Source organism: Schistocerca cancellata, chromosome 1 (assembly GCF_023864275.1).
Source record: "Schistocerca cancellata isolate TAMUIC-IGC-003103 chromosome 1, iqSchCanc2.1, whole genome shotgun sequence".
Taxonomy (NCBI): domain Eukaryota; kingdom Metazoa; phylum Arthropoda; class Insecta; order Orthoptera; family Acrididae; genus Schistocerca; species Schistocerca cancellata.
The window spans coordinates 102559914-102581556 of NC_064626.1; positions in this window are offsets into that span (position 1 = coordinate 102559914).

Consider the following 21643-nt stretch of genomic DNA (forward strand, 5'->3'; position numbering starts at 1 on the left):
AACATCAACAAAAGCAAAACGAGGTTAACGGAATGTAGTCGAATTAAATTAGATGATGCTGAGGGAATTAGATTAGGAAATCGGGCACTTAAAGTAGTAAATGAGTTTCGCTGTTTGGGAAGCAAAATAACTGATGATTGTCAAAGTGGGGAGGTTATAAAATGTAGACTGGTGATGGCAAGGAAAGCGTTGCTGAAGAAGAGAAATTTGTTTACATCGAGTATAGAATGAAGTGTCAGTAAGTCTTTTCTGAAAGTATTTGCATGCAGTGTAGCCATGTATGGATGTGAAACTTGGACGAGAAACAGTTTAGACAAGAAGAGAACAGAAGCTTTTGATATGTGGTGCTGCAGGATAATGCTGAAGATTAGATGGATGGATCACGTAATTCATGAGGAGAAGGTGCTGAATAGAATTGGGAAGAAGAGGAATTTTGCTACAACTTGACCAGAAGAAGGGATCGGTTGGTATGACACGTTCTGAGGTATCAAGGGATCAACGATTTAGTACTGGTTGGAAGGGTAGAGACTAAAAATCGTTGAGGGAGACCAAGGGACGAATACCCTAAGCAGATTCAGACGGACATAGGTTGCAGTAGCCAGTCGGAGATGAAGATCTTGCACAGCATAGAGCAGCATGGAGAGCTGTATCAAATCAGCCTTTGGACTGAAGACCACAACAACAACACTATCCACCTTCAGGGAATAATGCAAGAGAAGACAGAGCAAAGTTTTACAAAAGTGACACTTCATATCTTCCCAAAGAAAATCCTGCATAAATTTTTACAGTGATAAATTGGAATTATTTTTTAAATAGCAAGGATCAGCGACCAAATTTTAATGTCTCCCATGGAGTAGAGGCATTGGTTAAAAACATAAAATGGAAAGACACGTGGGAAGTAAAGGATACGACAGAAGTACAGATCCAATTTAGAATGTTGGACTTTGGCGTCAAAGAAAAAATTACGAGTAATATTTGTTCGTATATGGGAAAAAGAAAGCTAGATGGTCAAGAAACAGTATGGAATTCCATTACTCTCGCCTGAGAGACCTTTTTTAGCAACCAGTGTCTTAAGAAGTCTTTGGAAATCTAAATAAAAGTAATGTTAAAATGACAAGTATTAAGAGAAGCAGCTAGAAGGATTAGAAACAAAATTCCACCCCAGAACAACGGTGGAAGAAGAACATACTTCCATCCACCACTTAAGCAGGAGAAGGGCTTTTATTTATAACTTCAGAATCGAAGATAAACGAGTTCTGAAAGAACAAAAAGATGTTTTAAAAGAAATACATAAATTTTATCATCACCTATTTTCTGAAAATTATATTGATGAAAATTCAGCACCAGATTTCTTACAGACAGAAAAGGTATATAGAAATCTGACATCGGAGATTACAAATGAAGACGTTTTGGATATTATTGAATCTCCGCGTTACTAAAAGGCCCCAGACCCCGAAAACCTGCTACTGAATTTTGTAGTCTCTTTTGGCACATAGTACGCAAAGCATTCACAGAAATTGTTAATGAGATACTGAGAGGGGAGTTTGTACCCGCTGCTTTCAAAAGGGAAGGAACGTAGAAACAAAAGAGCTTAGCGAAATTAGGCCAATCAGTTTAATGAACACAGATTAAAAAATAATTGCACAGATAATTGAAGAAAGACTGAGATCCACTCAATAAAATATAATTGGGTGCCGCCAGACTTGTCTCCTTTGACGTAACATATTTAAGACAGTATGCGAATACAAGGACATCACAGCTATTTTGTCTGGAACCGCGTGACCGCTACGGTCGCAGGCTCGAATCCTGCCTCGGGCATGGATGTGTGTGATGTCCTTAGGTTAGTTAGGTTTAAGAAGTTCTAAGTTCTAGGGGACTGATGACCACAGATGTTAAGTCCCATAGTGCTCAGAGCCATTTGAACCATTTGAACAGCTATTTTGTCCACATCATCGACAAACAGAGGCCTTGGCTTAACAGAGTTTGTAAAGGCATTTGATAGGGTTAACCATGTATATATCTTCTAAACTTTGAGTCGTGGTTTTTATGAGAACAACTTGACCGTCATAGTGAACGTCTTAATATGAATAAACAAGGATTTCGTTAAATGGGCAGTATACAAACGACATAGTCCCACAGGACTACTTTTGCGAAAATTGAATCTACATCTACATCCATCTACATGTACGTGATTACTCTGCTATTCACAATCAAGTGCCAGGCAGAAGGTTCAATGGAACCACCTTCAACCTATCTCTCTACCGTTCCACTCTCGAACGGCGCGCGGGTAAAACGAGCACTTACATTTTTCGGTGCGAGCCCTGATTTATTCTATCGTGATGATCATTTCTCCCTATGTAGGTGGGTGCCAACAGAATGTTTTCGCAATAGGAGGACAAAACTGGTGATTGAAATTTCATGAGAAGATCCCGTCGCAACGAAAAACGCCTTTGTTTTAATGATTGCCACACCAATTCACGTATCATGTCTGTGACACTATCTTCCCTACTTCGCGATAGTATAAAACGAGGCACCCTCCTTTAAACTTTTTCAGTATCATCCGACAGTCACACCTGATACGGATCCCACACCGCACAGCAATTCTCCAGAATGCCACATCAGAGGACATAACAATATCTGGAAAGAAAAAAGTAAGAAACGCATACACTGTTGATGTTGACTTCATAGTAAGGAGCAATAAAAACACAATCCAGTTGGTGTAAAAATTACTGCAGTACTGTAACACAGCGGGAGGGAAAGTAAATGATACAAAAAGTTCATTTTTATATCTGAAGGGTCTCAGTAATGCGCAACTACTGTGGAAGAACCATGTGGAGCATCATACTGCCTTAGGTAAAAGCTCATACTGGCGCCTACTTAGAACAATAGCCTCCAATTGCAGACAGGTACTAGAGAAAATCAGATGCGTACTAATATTAAACCAAACAAGAGATCTGAATGTCAAACAAAGAATAAAACTGTATCATTCTTTCAAAAGCAACATATGTACGTCAGATATTACCTTTACCCAAAGAAAAGCGGACACTGTCATGAACACAACGTGTCAAGGTATTATTTTTAAAACGGCAGTGGGCACAACAACCTTGAAATGTGAGAAGGGAGACCTAGGACAGACAGACACTCTAAAAGAGAAAAAAAAAGAAATACTATAGCCCTCTTGACCAGAAGAGCCACCGGTGAATACCAGCAGAATAAATTACAAGCTGAAATACATACGGCATTTTTACTTAGAAACTACTTTATTCGTATTATACAGGACAAAACCAAGAGGAAATGTCAACATGTAGTGCAAAGTTTAAAATCAAACGAAAAGCGAAATAAGACGAAAGTAAAATACCCCAACAAAAATTGGAAAACAATATGGAAAGTTATAAATAAAAAAATACTGGGCGTCCAAAGCTAAAATTTCGATCTCTAAACGTTGTAGAAAGAGAACCACTGCTCACAATGACGTTGAATTTGAACAGCGTATTATTGAGACATGGGGAAGCGTGACACAAAGAACTAACATTATTAGACCAATAGATGTCGCTATTAGCGTCAGAATTCGCACACCAACAGACATGCAGCACATGGCTGTTCCTCACATTATGTCCGAGACGCTAAACGTGGCTGTCCCCATAAAGGATCGCAGGCTGCTGGTAAAACTCTTGTAAAAGAACCGTAACTGTGCGCCAGTATCCCTGCAGAAGTTCCGGACGCTCAGGGCTATGAAAAAAGGCATTGATCTGATGTCTGCTAAGGATCTGAAGCAAAAATTACAGAATTAGAAAAGACACTTTTTTTTGAACCGCAGTGTGGCAGAGGAAGGAAACCAGTTGATCAGGCGTCTGTCGAAGATGAGGCCGCAGCACTGGAGGAGGGGTCGAGTCATGGTGTGCAAACATACGGAGCAGGGGAACTGCTATAACACTGTACACGCCTGAGAACGCGCTGCATAAAATCCTATGAAACATCCTGCATTGCTATCCATACAACATCTCCTGTGTTCAGGAGTTGCTTCCTGCCGACCTGCCAGCAAGACAAACCTTCGCTCTGGAATTTCTTGCTCGCGAGGAAATGGACAATAAATGGACACGGAAAATTCTGTGGTCAGACGAAACCCATTTCCAAGGAATTGCAGAATACGGACATCGGAAAATCCACAAACCCAAAAACCGATACCACTCCATTCTGCAAAGGTGACGATATCGTTTACCGTAGGGCCGTATTTTTTCGGAGAGATGAGACTTGCGGGACATGTTACCTGTACTGTCACTGGCAAACGCTGTGAGAATGTTTTTAAACACCAACATCATTCCAACCCTCCAACAGCGTGGATGAGTGGGTAGGATCATTTTAATGCGTGACTGCTACAGTCGCAGGTTCGAATCCTGCCTTGGGCATGGATGTGCGTGATGTCCTTAGGTTAGTTAGGTTTAAGTAGTTCTAAGTTCTAGGGGACTGATGACCACAGATGTCCCATAGTGCTCAGAGCCATTTGAGCCATCATTTTTATGCAAGATGACGCTCCTCCGCACATTGCACAGCCAAGGAAGCGGCTGCAGCAGAGGCATTTCGGAAATTCGAGAATTATCAGCCGTCATTTATCTACAACCTGCCCGTCAAGAGCACCTGATCTTAATCCGTGTGGCTTCTGGCTGTGGGGTTATCTGAAAGATGTGTTCAGTGATCCAATTGCGGACATAGCTGAGTTGAATGGGCATTGCGCAGCGCATTCTAAACGTGACCAGCGAAGCACTCCGATCTGTTGCGGAACACACTGTTTTTCGAGTTCAGCTTGTGGCAGAAAATGGTGGACAGTATATCGAAAATATCTAGCGCCAGTCTCACAATTAGAAATCGACGCCATTTTGCTTTTTATGCTGTTTTTGGCCTCAGGACAATTACAAACCAATTTTTCCCTTACGTGTGGTACGATCTTAATGTGGTGCATAAGCTTAACTAACAGTGTCACAACTGTTGACTGTCGAACTTGTACAATCATGCACATTGAACAGTATGGATGGTGTAATGTGCATCTCAAACCATAGCTATAATACCGCCCTTCATCTGTCATTTGTAGCCGACCTCATTTAAGTTCAGACGTTTACAGCATCATCTAACGAAAAATTTTTTCATTTTTATTTTATTTATTTATTTTTTCATGGCGTTTCCCCTTCGTCAATAATCTACTATTCACATTTAACGTCATCGTAAGCAGTGGTTCTCTTTCTACAGCGTATTGAAACTGGAACTTTAATTATGGGCACCCTGTCATCTTGTACTAACAACACATGTGCAAGTGGCACGGTACAGAGTCATAAATAATATTGTTAGTTTCATTGAAAAAATTTTCTCAATATGACTCAATGCAATAATCTTTTCTCGTTAAATAATCCTTCCATTTCTGATGGATACAAAGATATATGGAAGGAATTTGCAATGCAGATCGGTTGCAGCAAACGGAGTGATGGAAGAAAAATAATACTGAATAATTTATTCTCTCCAGAAGAAGTTTCTTTCTCAACAAAAACAAATAATGTTATATTATGGATATTTGGAAATATATCAGTTATTTTATAAACAAAAAGAGAAATGATCATGTACAAGAATATAGAGAATATGTGAAATTAGAGTACTAAAAAATACACAAGGAAAAAGACCAAAAAAGAATTTCGACAATATGTTGAAAAGTCTATTTCAGGAACAAGGTGCAGTCTGGAGTTCAGGGACAGATTAGCTCCTAAGATATTTACTATACAATTTTTCAATAAGCAATGTTGTTGCATATTATCACTCCACTATACAGGGTGATTCACGAAAAAAAAATTATATTCAGGGAAGTAACAAAAAAGCTCATCACGTGTTAAAGTTTTATACGGATTATTTAAATTATTTTAATTTTTTATGAAATATTTTCAAAATTGATTTTGTTTCATGACCATTATTTTTTTCTCTACAGTCGAATGCTCTCTACCTTATCCATCTAGTGCGTTCTTTCCGGGTGTTCTGAATGATTTTGCTGCCATAAAACCTTATAGTTGAATTCTCAGTTCTCCATTTATTTTTAAATGTTCAAAAATGTTCAAATGTGTGTGAATTCCTAAGGGACCAAACTGCTGAGGTCATCGGTCCCTAGACTTACACACTACTTAAACTAACTTACCCTAGGGGCAACACACACACCCATACCCGAGGGAGGACTCGAACCCCCAGCGGGAGGAGCTGCGCACATTTGCTTTCCTCTCAACTACATATGTGGAAGTAACTGCATCAAGTAAGTTTTCCAAAACATATGTGGCGCTAAAATACCATGTGTTGTCAGTGAGGCAGAGTGTTCAAGTGTGGCGTGTGTTTGTGGCTTGTGAAATGACAGTGACCTTGCAGCTGTTGAAGTTCACAACCGACAGTTTCCAACACCAAATTCAGGACTGGTGCTCTTGTTTTTCAGATTTTTTGAACACATTTTGCGAAAATGGTAAGCAGCGCAGTGATGATCACGTTCCATCTGAGCGACGAGTTGAAAAGAAAGTGCGCGATCTGCAAAATAGCAAAAGAATGTGCACTGTTTGTGAGGTATTACTGATACCGTTCACTGTAAGAAGTCTACAACTAGCAGGTGACAACTTTCGATACGCCTCGATCTCTCACGAATATGTGAACAATGAACATTATGTGAGGGACGCTTTTAACATATCCATCCAAAATCTTCACTCCACCCATAGTATCTCTTCTTTGTTCTGCCACTGGTGAAATGCCTGCAAAATTAATTCTGTGCTTTCAGGTGTTCAATCGAGTGTTGTTTTCCTTTAATGCATTAAATGGAAACTTGGCTGACCACACCCCTAGTTAACCACGTCGAGTAAACTTGAGATATCACATCGATAGCAGTGTACCTTTATTAACACTATTTGCAGACGAAGTCTTTGCTTCGCCAGGGCTATGTAGCAGGTATGTCAGGCAGTCGCTTGTGGATGAAGTTCGCTTTCCTAGTTGCAGTTGTTTTCGCATTTCTGTTATGCAACACGATGCAGTGCACACCTTACCTCATTAATGAATCTTATTTCAAAATAATTCTTTCAGATTCATGATGTTTTTTGTGCTTTTCAGTTTAGACGGGTATCTATTTGCAGCATGTATAGTGTATTTTCTTATCCATTTAATATTTTTATTTTCTCATATGATATCTAGTATATTATGATTCGTGTTTTTGGCATTGTAACGTATTATTGTCATGTATTTTTACTTTGTCATGTATTATTGTCTTTGCCATGTCAAACAGATACATATACTGCTGAAGTCACATTCATATGCGAATAAAACATTTGCACTCGTATTATGTATTGATGATCTCGGGACAAGGGAAAGAGTACTGTGGAAACAAATTTCCAAGTTTTTTTAATCAGTTTACATTGCGGCAAAGTCGATTACATAACTTAGAGGAGGGTATTGTTTGACAAACATGCTTCAATGTGCACCACAGTAATAAATCCCTTCGGACCACCACCCCCCCCCCCACTCTCCTTTGCAATATTGTTGTTGTGGTCTTCAGTCCAGAGACTGGTTTGATGCAGCTCTCCGTGCTACTGTGTCCTGTGCAAGCTTCTTCATCTCCCAGTACCTACTGCAACCTACATCCTTCTGAATATGTTTAGTGTATTCATCTCTTGGTCTCCCTCTACGATTTTTACCCTCCACGCTGCCCAAAAAGGTGATCCCTTGATGCCTCAGAATATGCCCTACCAACCGATCCCTTCTTCTAGTCAAGTTGCGCCACAAATTTCTCTTCTCTCCAATTCTGTTCAATACCTCGTCATTAGTTATGTAATCTACCCATCTAATCTTCAGCTTTATTCTGTAGCACCATATTTCGAAAGCTTCTATTCACTTCTTGTCTAAACTGTTTATCGTCCACGTTTCACTCCCATACATGGCTACACTCCATACAAATACTTTCAGAAACGACTTCCTGACACTTAAATCTAAACACGGTGTTAACAAATTTATCTTATTCAAAACCACTTTCCTTGCCATTTCCAGTCTACATTTTATATCCTCTCTACTTCGACCATCATCAGTTATTTTGCTCCCCAAATAGCAAAACTCATTTACTACTTTAAGCGTCTCATTTCCTAATCTAATTCCTGCAGCATCACCCGACTTCATTCGACTACATTCCATTATCCTCGTTTTGCTTTTGTTGATGTTCATCTTATATCTTCCTTTCAAGACCCTGTCCATTCCGTTCAACTACTCTTCTATGTCCTTTGCTGTCTCTGACAGAATTGCAATATCATCGGTGAACCTCAAAGTTTTTATTTCTTCTCCATGGATTTTAATTCCTACTCCGAATTTTTCTTTTGTTTCCTTTACTGCTTGCTCAATATACAGATTGAATAACATCGGGGATAGGCTACAACCCTGTCTCACTGTCTTCCCAATGACTGCTTCCTTTTCATGTTCCTCGACTCTTATTGCCTTCTGGTTTCTGTACAAATTGTAAATAGCCTTTCGCTCCCTGTATTTTACCCCTGCCAAATTCAGAATTTGAAAAAGTATATTCCAGTCAACATTGTCAAAAGCTTTCTCTAAGTCTACAAATGCTAGTAACGTAGGTTAGCCTTTCCTTAATCAATTTTCTAAGATTAGTCGTAGGGTCAGTATTGCCTCCTTCGCAATACACACATATATTCTAACATTGGTATGAGACAAAATCTCACTTACATTTTCCCGGAATCAGTGGTTTGCTCGCGGTAATGTCATTATTTGGCCGACACATTCTCCGTTTAGAGGACTGTGGGAAGACAGAAGAGTGCATAAGAGAGGTAGACGCACCTGATGAGCTGCTAGGTCATATCCTACTACACTCATAAAGGATCGTAGCAAGACATGTTCACCTGAACGTACGATAGTCCATTGATGTTGATGGCAAGCATCACAGAAATTTATTGTGAACGCTTTACAGTTGACCGGGAGCTGATGGGAAACTTTCCTATTTGTCCTTATTATGCTTCAAACAGAATTTTCTCTACTTTTACGTGTCATGCAGGAAAAAGAAGTAAAAAAGTTATCAAATTCAGGTATCCTGTTTTTCCCCCCATACTTCTTTGAGAAACCTAAAACTACCATAATGCACAATTTTTAAATTCCCTCTCCAAAGCTTCATTTCTCCCTTGACGAAAACCAAAGGCAACAGCGTAGTCTTTCAGATGTACAGTACGCTACAGTTTCTAAATACGTTGTAGAGGATTCATTGCGATGAATTGCTGACCGAGTCTCTTTCTTTGGAGAAAGTATCTGACTTACCTACGTCTCTTTCTCCTCCAGTCAATTTCAGTTTCAGGCATCTCTTTACCTTTCCGAGGTACTTTATGTAAGACATCATCTATCACTTGTTTTACACATTTCTCTACATTTTCAGATAAACCGATTTCAAAGTCCACTGGTGAACGTTCTATCAAAACTCTTTGAAAAATTGCATCAATACCTAAAACTTTTCCAAAATTCCGATCAAAACCGAAACGTGATTGATTATTAGCATCATTTCCACCAGTTTCATTGTCTTCATCATCCCCTACATAACATCGTTATCATCTGTCAAATCTTTCAGAAGAGCTGAAAAAATTCCGTCATCTGTCAGCACTGGCAAAGCCCAAAATAAGACAGTTATCTGTAAAACAACGTTTACACTAACGAAAGCAGTGTTAACACTAAAAGAAACATGACGCTTATTCAGATCGACAAATATAGTGAAAATTTCAACGAAATCTACAAACCAAGCTTGTGTATCGATACACGGAAAATGAAAATAGGGCCAAACGATATTCTGAAGTACACACAGTTTTCGGTTTATTTCGTATATAAAAACTACAGGCTTAACAAAAGAGGTGCACAAGAAGAAAATAGGACCTGCTTTAATCGTATCTATGCTAGTATACATAAAAATTGCTAACGGTCGTACGACAGTAAACAAAACAAATACGGTCTCTCCAAAGCAAACTTTCAGCTGTCACCAAATATAATACACACATACTCATTGACTAGCAAGTGAGATTTAGAAGGCAGTGAAGAGTTTCCAAATCAACATAAATAAGTACTTAGACATATTATCAGCCCAGGACGTGGGAAATATGTGTGCAATCAGAATAAACAACGCTCGAAAGAGGCGGTACTTAAAATGTAGTAACAGGCAACAGAGGGTTAACTATCGATTGTCGCCTGTCAAAGATAAAAACTTACGTATCAGTTCTGCAGAATCGCTATATGATTATACGAAGACCCTGAAATGTGGCGGTGAACGGTCCTGTATAGACTTCGGCAACGGCGGCAGAGTAGAAAATTGGCTTCGGTGCAGTGGATATGACGCAGCAGTTTTGCTAACCACGCCCTTGTGAGGTAGAGAGACAGGGTTTAAGTGAGATAACCTTGACAGAATATCGGTCAAATCTGGAGGCATAATATGGTAATCTCACCATAAAACTACTCACAAGAGCCTGGATACTCGGAAACAAATTTAGTACTCTTACGGAAATAGCTGTACTAACACCATACGCCATGCTGTATACACCAAATGCACTTGGAGGAAAACATTTAAATGTGAAAGGAAGAGTTACTGTTACGAAGTGACATGCTTGCATTGAGCAACTATACAGATTCGTCACAGAGCCAAATAGAGTTAGACAGCAGCAGTGGCAAAAATAGATTGCAACAAACATTATCAACAATTTACAGTGATTTATCGATAGAAGATTTAAAGGGTGCAGATAATTTAAGCTCCAGTTTCAAAACGCTGTTGTAATGACGTCAAATTTGAACAGTATGTTATTGACGCAGGGGGGAAACGTCATGGAACAAAAAGAGATGTAACGAACATTTTAATAATACATGGCGCTGACAGCATCTTAAGTTAACTGGGGCTACAAATGACAGATGAATTGTAATACGACAGCTATAGTTTGAGTTGCACATTATACCATCCGCACCGTTCAATACGCATGACTGTACAAGTTCGACAGTCAACAGTTGTGACACTTTTAGTTATGTAACCCCATCCATCATGCCAGGATCGTACCATATCGGAAAGGAAAAATCGCTTTTTAATTCTCCTGGGGCCAAAGACCGCATAAAAAGTAAAGTTACATCGGTATCTAATTGTCATGAGACTGGTGCGGACATATTCAATATCCTGTCCACTGTTTTTTGCCACCGTTTACCACTACAGATCAGAGTGTTGTGGAAATACACACCATTATCCATCATACAATGTAAGCTTTCACGGCCGGTATTGTCTTCACTTAAAACTTCCGGGCTGATAGGCCGTGGTCGAAGTATAAAACACTCTCCTGACGTTTCGTCTCCAACTGCGGGAGACATCCTCGGAGGTAAAGCGGCGAACTGCGAAGAGAACTCGACGAAGCGCTGATTATATAGACTGCCTATATAATCAGCGCTTCGTCGAGTTCTCTTCGCAGTTCGCCGCTTTACCTCCGAGGATGTCTCCCGCAGTTGGAGACGAAACGTCAGGACAGTGTTTTATACTTCGACCACGGCCTATCAGCCCGGAAGTTTTAAGTGAAGACATTATCCATCATTTTTGCTTTAATTAGGCTACTACTTTCAACGCCTCAGTAGCGTCTTCTTCAGGCTCCAACACATCTAATGTCCGAAGTATTCCAGTCGCACGTGTGAATACCACAGGAACCACTATAGTAACCGTAGTCTGTAGAACTCTGACGAACACTGTGTGCTGTCTAAACAGGCAGCAGCTGATGTCGCAGGTGTGGAGACCACACACTGTTCGAAAGATTTCTACGGAGTCCAGTTACTACAATGGTTCTTGTATTACGCTTACATGCGCTGGGAATACTGCGGGCGTTAGATGTATCAGGGCCTGAAGAAGACGCCACTTAGTAGTTGAAACCAGTAGCCTAAATAAAGTGTTCAAAAATAATGACTGATGGGGCATACTTCTACAACATGTCTGCCGGACACTATCCCTCATTCCGTATTTTTGTTGTCTCGGTTGTCACACAATGCGTTGTGGAATGTGTGACTCCAACTGAGCTGCGTTCGTGGTCGGAACACTGGACGTAATAGTTTTCAGATTGTCCCATAGCCAGAACTCACACGGATTGAGATCAGTTGATCTGGACGTCCAAGCTGTAGGGAAATGACGGCCGATAATTCCAACATTTCCGAAATGCCTCTGCAGCAGCCGTATAACTGGCTGTGCAACGTGCAGAAGAGATCTGGGATAAAAATGCTCCTACCCACACATCCGTGCTGTTGATGGGTTAGAATAACGTTGACGCGCAAGAGACTCTGATAGAGTTCGTCAGTGACAGCACACGTAACAGGACCCGCAGGACTCATCCCCTCGAGAAAATACGGCCCTACGATAAACGATGCCGTCAAAAATGGTTCAAATGGCTCTAAGGGACTCATTATCTGAGGTCATCAGTCACCTAGAACTTAGAACTACTTAAACCTAACTAACCTAAGGACATCACACACGTACGTGCCCGAGGCAGGATTCGAACCTGCGACGATAGCAGTCGGGCGGTTCCGGACTGAAGCACCTAGAGCCGCTCGGCCACAGCGGCCGGCACGACACCGTCAACCTGCACAAGTCACCTTTGCAGAAAGAACTGATACCGGTTAATGTGTGTGCGGATTTTTCGGTGCGCATATTCCGCAATACTGCGCACTGACGTGTCCCGTTGAAAATGGGAATGGGCTTCAACTGTGCAAAGAATGTTTCATGGCCATTCATTATCCTTTTCCAGGCAAGCAAGCAATTCCAGAGCGAACTTCTGTCCTGCTGTGAGGTCAGCAGGAAGCAATTCCTAAATAGGAGTGATGTTGTATCGACAGCAAGCAGGATATTTCCAGAATGAGCGCACACTCCGCTGCAGAGTGAAATATCCCCGAGGCTGTGGCAAACCCGTGTCTCCGCAATATCCTGTTCTCCAGTAGTGCTAAGTCTGCAAGATTCGTAGGGGAGCGCCTGTGAAGTTTGGAAGGTAGGCGACGAGGTACTGGCGGAAGTAAAGCCGTCAGGACGGGTCTTGAGTCGTGCTTGGATAGCTCAGATGGTAGAGCACTTGCCTGCGAAAGGCAAAGGTCCCGAGTTCGAGTCTCGGCGCGACACACAGATTTAATCTGCCAGGAAGTTTCAGCAAGCAGGATGTTTCACAAGATTTTATGCTGCGTGCTCATAAGCACGTCCAACGTTCGGGCTATTCCACGTGCACTGCATGTCTGTCACCACCACTGGACCCCTCCTGCAGAGCTGTGGCCATATCTTCGACAGATACTGGATCAACTGCTTTCCTCTGTTTGCCATACTGCACTGCAGAAGAATCTGTCTTTTCGAATTTTGTATTCGTTTTCTCCTGACGCTTAGCACACATCGGACCATACCCTTGAGTCTCCGGAACTTCTGCAGGGCTACTGGCGCATAGTCATCGTTCTTGTAAAAGAGCTTTACCCGCAGCGTGCGGATGCTTCGTGGAGACACTCATGTTGGGCGTGTTGGACGCAGACTGAGGAACAACCTTCCACCACGCGACTGATGCTGTGCATATTCTGACGCTTTCATCGTCATCTATTGCTCAAATTTTGGTACAACTTTTTTGTTTCATGGGGTTTCGCCTGCGTCAACAATATACTGTTCAAATTTGACGTCATTCTGAGCAGCGGTTCTCTTTCTACAGCGTTTTCAAGCTGGAACTTTAATTATGGACATCCTGCACAACACTGACATGGATTATAAAAGGTTGTGCGTGGCAGTATAGTTAAATGTTCCCTTACACTGATCTGTCTTTAGACACTGTTGTAGTCCCGTCCTGTCTGGTTTTTCTTGGAGTCGGCTGCGTGGAGGAGGGCACTTTACGGGCCACTGTCATTACCTCCCTTCCCGTTTTTTTTTTTTTTTTTCCCAGTTGCGTATGGTTCGCTGGAAGAACGACTGCTGGAAAGGCTCCGTGGGTGCTCGAATCTCTCTAATTTTACATTCGTGATCTCCTCGGGAGGTATAAGTAGGGGGAAGCAATATATTCGATACCTCATCCAGAAACGCGCCCTCTCGAAACCTGGACAACAAGCTAAACCGCGATGCAGAGCTCCTCTCTTGCAGAGCCTGCCACTTGAGTTTGCTAAACATCTCCGTAACGCTATCATGCTTACCAAATATTCCAGTGATGAAACGTGCCGATCTTCTTTGGATCTTCTCTGTCTCCTCTGTCAACCCGACCCGGTACGGATCCCACACTGATGAGCAATACTCAAGTATAGGTCGAACGAGTGTTTTGTAAGCCACCTCCTTTGCTGATGGACTACATTTTCTAAGGACTCTCCCAATGAATCTCAACCTGGCACCCGCCTTACCAACAATTAATTTTATATGATCATTCCACTTCAAATCGTTCCACACGCATACTCCCAGATATTTTACAGAACTAACTGCTACCAGTGTTTGTTCCGCTATCATATAGTCATACAACAAAGGATTCGCAATACATTAAATTTTTTTAAAGATGAGCCACACAGGACCGTTCTCAACATGTCTGACTATTTTCCAACGGTTGTCTTGAGGTACTATCAGCTGAGTTGAGCCGTGTGTCTACTTACATTCAGGTACGTCCGATGAATAGCCACTTGGACTTACGTCACTTGCGTAACATAGTCCTTCCGGTGTGTGCCTTCTTCAGAGCTTCACTTTATCGAAATTATGCCTGAGTCGTAGGCAGCCCGGCGCTCCGCAGTCTGTGTCCCGTACCTTCTGTAGGACACAGCAGGCTCTGAACCTCCAAACGAAAAATGGATGACTTGAAACTTGAGGGGAATAAATCTAAAGGTATACGAAATTGTACAAGAGGTAAAGAACGGGAGGAGTGATGTGCTCATGAAAACATCGTTGAAATTGAAATGCTAAGGATCAGATAACAGGGAGAAATATATTCTAAAACTCCCCCAGTTGTTCGCCATCTTATTTATTTGTGTGTTTTGATTTTATACATCTCCACTGTAAAGTTTTGAGATATATGTACTAATGGTATCTATCAGTGCATTAATTACGCACTGGATTTTTTTTTTTAAATCGTTGTCTTAGAACATGTGTAAGTAGGCTGTTTATATTTTCTTATTGGCAACGTTACGTAGCGCTCTGTATGAAAATCACTGGCTGTGCTGTGTGCAGCCTGTGGCTAGTTTGCATTGTTGTCTGCCATTGTAGTGTTAGGCAGCGGTAGCTGGATGTGAACAGCGCGTAGCGTTGCGCAGTTGGAGGTGAGCCGCCAGCAGTGGTGGATGTGGGGAGAGAGATGGCGGAGTTTTGTAATTTGTCATGAACTGCTATATATATTATGACTATTAAGGTAAATACATTGTTTGTTCTCTATTAATATCTTTCATTTGCTAATTATCCCTATCAGTAGTTAGTGCCTTCCGTAGTTTGAATCTTTTATTTAGCTGGCAGTAGTGGCGCTCGCTGTATTGCAGTAGTTCGAGTAACGAAGATTTTTGTGAGGTAAGTGATTGCTGAAAGGTATAGTTTAATGTTACTCAGGGCCATTCTTTTGCAGGGATCTTTGATAGTCAGATTGCGTTGCGCTAAAAATATTGTGTGTCAGTTTAAGCACAGTCTTGTATAATTTTTCAAAGGGGACGTTTCATACATGGCCCTGTCACTCAATACACCCCTGGAGGATATCCTTAGAGCATGAATTATACGAAATATTAACTATTTCCCAATAAGAGTATCCTGAATGTCTCTTCGGATTTGCTGCTGGATCCTAAAACCAACTTGACTCGATATTTCGGCGATCCAACTGGTCGCCATCTTCAGGAGAATACTGCTTCTGCTGATGAGTCCCGAGTTCTCAGCGAGACTCATCGGCAGAAGCAACATTCTCCTGAAGATGGCGACCAGTTGGATCGCCGAAATATCGAGTCAAGTTGATTTTAGGATCCGGCAGCAAACCCGAAGAGACTTTCAAGGCTTATTACGTCGGGAAGGCCTACGTAATCACAAGAGCATCCTGCATCGTAAACTTATCCAAAGGATTGCTCCAATAAAAGTGACATTAATCAAATATTCAGTCTCCTGCTCTGCTGATACAGCTAAAATATTCCTCTGATCGATATTTAGTAAATAACCCACATGTGAATAAATTAAATGATGGAGGGCGAGCTACACTTCTACTAAAGGATAAATTCTAGTCTTGACATAACATTTATTTGGAGTAAAACACATATGATGTACATGAAAAGTTAAAGAACATGCAGCATACACATAAAACATGAAGTGACTGCAATAAACTAATATTGGCTATTTTCTGCTTAGGTCTGCGCAGTTGTGAATAACGCGATGCGAGACTTTCTACATGGAATGAGTGACTTCGCTTCCGTGCTGAAAAACTGGAAGGATCTACTCCAGTCATCTGACTTGAAACGTCAGTGGAGAAACCTTTACAAGTGATGCCAGAAATTTAAACTATCTGCTAAAAATCAAATAAAAACAGTCTCGATCGCGTCTTCAGATTTTTATTCGGCTATCAAACGGTTTCGTCCCTTCCAGACTGGAATCGCTTGCTAACGAATAAAAATCTGCAAAACGCGATCGGGACTCTTTTTATTTGATTTGTAGCATTTCATACCGATCACTGCTCTGCTCCAATTACAGAATGTTTTCTAAAATTTTAAACTATCTTCCCTGATTATCGGAGCGGGTATCTATTTCACCGCCTTAGAAAGCGTGGCGTGCAGTGACGATTCTCGAAGTATTGTGCGCTACGAGCAAGGCTGTGGCCCTGCAGTGTTTTCGGTGCTCAAACCTGAATCCTCGGCAGAGTACTAGCGAGAAAATGCTATGCCCAAGATCTATTAAAACAGTTTCATTGCCAACAACCAACGTAAGTCGTCAACTCCCAGCCAAAGAGGCGGAATTCAGAAAGGTCTTAATTGTAAGTGTATAACAGAGATAGAGCTCTCCAGAAAACGGAATGCGAGACACTAAATGAGGACTCCAGACAACAGGTGAAGTTCAGAATCGTCTTAAACGAACAGCAGAGTTCTCTATGCGAGCAACGCCTGCAGCAGTCCCATCCAGTACAAGGACTTTGACAGAAGTCTGCTCAGCTCGGTGGCTAAGACAGGTCTCCTGTTCCAAAACCTGCTGGCTCTCCAGCTGACCTCTGGTTACCTCTCCCCCAAGTGGGAGCGGGAGAATCAAAGCACGCTTTGTTAATACTCCCACTCTCCTCACTCTAAGGAAGCTCCGGCCAACCACAAATTCATGTTTGGTTTCTCCTGTCGAATCTTCTAGAAGAAAATTTTCTCTCCCGTCGCTTCATATAAATTTACCAATTGGAAACGGCCTCGTTAAAAATCGCGGGAAGCAGGCTGGCGGACGTGACTCTGCGCTAACAACGGCTGGTAGCGCAGGACCGCTGCCGACACACTCCAGGCGGCTTCTGCACTGTCTAGAAAATTTCCCGCCCATCATTGTACGCCGCCAGCCCTCGCATTCCGTTCCGGCCACATCCTCGTGGGAGCTGGCGCCATCGGCGTCTCTGGGATCAGCGACCACTCGCTTAACAATGGTCGTGCCGGTGTTGCATCCCTAGAGAGCCCTGGCGTGGCGTGCCGCTGTAGAAAGGATCTTTGTGATCCCAGCCGTCAGCTGTCTCCCCGCTGTGTTTCCTATTCGCCCTCTTCTGACTGCACTCTGGCCGTGGCGCTCTTGTACCGTTACTCCACCAAGAATTTCAAAGCAACACTACATTTAAGATCGATCACCCAACACGCTAGTGAGATTCAGTTATTAGTGCCAAACTGTACTTGTCGATGTCAGTCGTATTATACGAAGGGCAGCCGAAAAGTATCTACATCTACATCTACATCCATACTCCGCAAACCACCTGACGGTGTGTGGCGGAGGGTACCTTCAGTACCTCTATCGGTTCTCCCTTCTATTCCAGTCTCGTATTGTTCGTGGAAAGAAGGATTGTCGGTATGCCTCTGTGTGGGCTCTAATCTCTCTGATTTTATCCTAATGGTCTCTTCGCGAGATATGCGTAGCAGGGAGCAATATACTGCTTGACTCTTCGGTGAAGGTATGTTCTCGAAACTTTGACAAAAGCCCGTACCGAGCTACTGAGCGTCTCTCCTGCAGAGTCTTCCACTGCAGTTTATCTATCATCTCCATAACGCTTTCGCGATTACTAAATGATCCTGTAACGAAGCGCGCTGCTCTCCGTTGGATCTTCTCTATATCTTCTATCAACCCTATCTGGTACGGATCCCACACTGCTGAGCAGTATTCAACCAGTGGGCGAACAAGCGTACTGTAACCTACTTTCTTTGTTTTCGGATTGCATTTCCTTAGGATTCTTCCAATAAATCTCAGTCTGGCATCTGCTTTACCGACGATCAACATTATATGATCATTCCAGAAGTAAAGAGGCTTCTGACAAAAGGAATTATTTATTCTAATGATAGAAAACGGAAATATTCGTTATTTTTCTACGTAACCTCCGTGAACCTGTAACCAACTTTGCACGATATCAATGACCTCTGTATCGACAGCAAATCCCATTCCCCTGAGTACTTGCTTCAATGGTCCAAACATACGGAAATCGTTTGGAGCCAGGTGTGGATTGTCTGGCGGGTGTTCCAGCAATTCGAATCCCCAACTCTGTTATAATTTCTGCCGTCCGTTTGGCAGAATGTGGCCGAGCTTTATCTTGCTGCAGGATGACGCATTTTCGCTGTTTTCCGCGACGTTTCGATCTGATTGAAGGTTCCAGTTTAGTTCTCAACACAATTGTTCTCACTGTTCACAGTTTCGCATCTTGGGGTGAAATTAACGGCTGCCGCATCTTCCATGTCCTAGAATAGTGTTAGCAGCTGATCGTTGGTGAAGATGGATGTTTCCAAAACTATGCTCTCAGCCTTATTTATCGGTTCGTGATGATGCACCCACGTTTCGTCTACAGTGACGATTTGCTGTAAAAATCCAGGTCCCTCGCTATGATAACGGGCCAGATGTTTGCGAGAGATGTCTATCCTTCGCGCTTTATGCTACGCTGACAATTCTTTCGGTACCCACCTTGTATGCAGTTTCCGAAAATTTAGCCCGTCGTGTAAGATGGTACACGCTGAACCGAAAATGATATGTACTTCTAGCGATTTCATTCACTGTGATTCGTCTGTTGTCCATCACCATACCTTTAACGACTTTCAAATTGTCCTCAGTTCTTGACGTCGATGGCCTGCCAGATCTTTCGTCGTCAAATAGAGAAGTTCAACGCTATCTGCAGCGCTCTGTCCATTTGTAGATCATGCTTCACGATAAACAGTTGTCACCACATTGCGCTTGCGTTTGACGAATAATTTCCGCAGGTTTAACACCTTCTACATCTACATTTCCATCCATATTCCTTTAGCCACCTGAAGGTGTGTGGCGGAGGGTACCATAAGTATCTCTATCGGTTCTCCCTTCTATTCCAGTCTCGTATTGTTCGTGGAAAGAAAGATTGTCGGTATGCCTCTGCTGGGCTCTAATCTCTAATTTTATCCTCATGGTCTCTTCGCGACATATACGTAAGAGGGAGCAATATACTGCTTGACTCCTCGGTGAAGGTATGTTCTCGAAACTTCAACAAAAGCCGGTACCGAGCTACTGAGCGACTCTCTTGCAGAGTCTTCCACTGTAGTTTGTCTATCATCTCCGTAACGCTTTCGCGATTACTAAATGATCCTGTAACGAAGTGCGCTGCTCTCCGTTGGATCTTCTCTATCTCTTCTATCAACCCTGCCTTTTACGGATCCCACACCGGTGAGCAGCTTTCAAGCAGTGGGCGAACAAGTGTACTGTAACCTACTTCCTTTGTTTTCGGACTGCATTTCCTTAGGATCCTTCCAATGAATCTCAGTCTGGCTTCTGCATTACCGACGATTAATTTTATATGGTCATTCCATTTTAAATCACTCCTAATGCCTACTACCAGATAATTTATGGAATTAACTGCTTCCAATTGCTGATCTGCTATATTGTAGCTAAATGATAAAGGATCTTTCTTTCTGTGTATTCGCAGCACATTACACTTGTCTACATTGAGATTCAATTGCCATTCCCTGCACCATGCGTCAATTCGTTGCAGATCCTCCTGCATTGCAGTACAATTTTCCATCGTTACAACCTCTCGATGTACTATAGCATCATCCGCAAAAAGCGTCAGTGAACTTCCGATGTTATCCACAGGGTCATTTATATATATATTGTGAGTAGCAACGGTCCTACGACAGTCCCCTGCGGCACACCTGAAATCACTCTTACTTCGGAAGACTTCTCTCCATTGATAATGACATGTCACAAACGAAAAGCAAATAACTGCCCTGATTTCCTCATTGGTGCAGATCGACAATGGAGATGCCATGTTTCACGGTCTGCTACAGTACAATGACTAAGGCGACAATAAGAGTGACACTTTGTTGCTCACGACAATACTTCAGCCCCGGATACTGGTAATGGTACCAAACCCCTCGGCAAGAATTGCCAAAGTCCCTTTACTTTTTGTCTGCCCATCGTATATTCATAATAAAACGGCTCTGCTCCTATCAAATGATACAAAAATCCAATCTATTTCGATGTCATAGTGTGCTTCGAAGGCATTCTAAGGCGCAAAATGTTGCCACCTTACAGTATATTTTTGCACTCCAGATTAAAAACAAGTGTGAGAGCCTTGTATTAACAAGAAATAAATTCAGAATAACTAGTTATATGTGGGATAATAAATGTCCCATTGCTATAAAGTTGAATTCTGGTAGATCTCACTACTGTATAATCTGCATCTATGCGCCTGTCGAAAGACATACTCGAGAAACGGCTTCTACTCACTCTGTCAAGAATTTGTTGACAGGGTAGCAGAAAAAGATTATCTTTATTACTAAACGGCTAAAATGGTTACCAGGTAACCGACTGCCAGTTGCAGGTTGCCTATCTAAAGGCTTCCAGGGGCAACCAACATTTCATTTCCAATAGTACAGGTAATCATGGACCGTATTTAAAAATGTAAAATGCTGTCATAGTCTACTCATTCAGAGGTATGCTCTTACGTTAAAAAATTATCACAAAATTTCAAGTATCAAATCAGAAATTTTGTATGCGTCTTGAGGCAAGACAACTCGCGACGCACAAACTGTCAAAGTTATATGCATCCAGTGTTTGATAATAAACCTGTTTTATTCGAGGCAGTTAGATTCTTTAAAGGCTCAGGGGTGGGAGTAACTGGTTTGGCGATAACCGGTGACCTAAATCTGGCATCGGTAATACAGCTATCCTGAAATTATTAGTGCCATGTGGCAATGAAACATCATACGCAAATGAGAAGTTGTCGAAGGATTTTTGCTCACGTAATAAATTAAGAATTAATAGCTTCTAGGCGAGAAAGTGGAGAGAAATCTATAATAGAACGTTTCATAGTCAGTTATGCCTCCTGGTCTTGTACAGCGGATACTAGGATACACTAATCACGCTGTAGAATAATATCACAAAAAATCTGAAAAACAAATAACGAACCTGAAGAACTGAGGTGTAAAATACAGCTATTATAATAACCAAGTATTAATGATGCTG